The following is a 1,762-nucleotide window of genomic DNA, read 5'->3' as shown; positions in this document are numbered from 1 at the left end:
ATCGTCTTCTGGAGTCTCTTTTTGGTGTTTAAAAAAAAAAAAAGGTGGGAGTAGGGATAATCAAAGGGATTTTGGAACCTAACAGGATAAATGAGTGCTGTTCCTAGCAAACCCACTCAGGTTCCACTGTGAACCCAGCTACAGTGCTCTGCCTGGCCCACTGTGGGCCGAAGGGAGTTTAGACATGGGTCCCCAGTAAAATGATCATGACAACTCCATGTGATCAGGGAGAAGTCTGGGGCCTGTGGAGATTCAGAGGAGCCCCTCACCTAAACCGGGGAGTCAGGGAATTCTGACTTAGTCTTCCTGCCACAGAGCAGATGTACTTAGGAAATCCAGGGAAGATGACTGGGACCCAGAAGCAATGACTTCTGCCTCTCCAACAGCTCAGCGTTGCTCCTTGAGTGAGTCCCTTGCCAAGGAACAGAATGAGAAGGAATAGAGGATACTCCCTGGACTTCCCAGGCGGTGCAGTGGTAAAAAATCCACCTGCCGGTGCAGGAGACGCAAGAGACGTGGGTTTGACCCCTGAGTCGGGAAGATCCCCTGGAGAAGGACATGGCAACCCACTCCAGTATTCTCGCATGGAAAATTCCATGGACAGAGGAGCCTGACAGGCTATAGCCCATGGGGTCAAGAAGAGTCTGACATGACTGAGCACAGCATTAATATTACTAGAGAGTACATAAGCAGGACCCAGCCATGCTTAATATCATTCAGCTCCTCAGGTGAATGAAAGAGTGAATAATCAAGTGAGTGAGGGAATGAATGGTGAATAGGCTCCACAGCATGGCTTTGGTAAAGTCCCTTAGTCTCTCTGAGTCTCAGTTCCCTTGCAGGGTTATGGTGAGTGTTGAGATGATGGATATGAACTCTCTTCCTAAACTTGAAAGTGCTACAAAGACTTAAAAAATTGTAGGTGAGTATTTTTCAATGTAACATAGTGATTAAGAGCGGGGACTTCTGAGCCAAATGCCTGGTTCAAATCCCGTCCCTGCCCTTACTTGCTAAGTAACATTTGTACCTAATCATCTATAAAAGCAGGGATAACAGTAATATTTACCTCATAACATTTGAGGGAGGATTAAATCACTTCATCCATGTAATTAGAACAAGGTTGGCAAATGGAAAGCATTGTATTAGCTCCTTTTATTAGGTTTTAAAATACTATTAGTCTGACAGCAAAGGAATCTTAGGGTAGGATGCTACTGCCGCCCCTCTCTCCCAGCTGGTCTCCTTATCTTCATTTTGTCAGTGGCTTTAGGCTTTTCCTTGAGGGTATAAGGCAAGGATGGGAAGACTCAGTAGCCACGGAAAGCAGTTCTTGACATTTTTGACATTGACATGATCTGCTGCTGGATTTGGCAACAGTGAAATGGTCACTCTTACACATCTGTGTGTGGGGCCTGAACCAGCCAAGGACACATGGCAGGTGGGAAGGCTGGGTGAGTCACCCTCAGAAGTGCCCTAGGCTGCAAATCAAGAGACCTCAGTTCTGGTCTTGCTTTATTTGCTGTCTTGTGTGGTATGTGTGTGTGTTATTTTCACCACTCTAAACCCAGCACCTTTGTCCCCTTATTGTACATTCCGTGGTGTTTATCCTGTTCAGGTTACCAGAAACAACAGGGAATTATCCGCAGCTCCTCCCGTCAAGGAGTCCATATGACCGGTGAGGCGGGCACACAAAAAAAGCAATGGACCTACTGTGACCCTTCATGCAGCTTGAGGGAGGAATAAGCGATGTCTGAGCTGAATCATCAGA

Source organism: Cervus canadensis, chromosome 2 (assembly GCF_019320065.1).
Source record: "Cervus canadensis isolate Bull #8, Minnesota chromosome 2, ASM1932006v1, whole genome shotgun sequence".
Classification (NCBI taxonomy): Eukaryota; Metazoa; Chordata; class Mammalia; order Artiodactyla; family Cervidae; genus Cervus; species Cervus canadensis.
The sequence above is the reverse complement of the archived record's forward strand: the minus strand, read 5'-3'. Positions refer to the sequence as shown.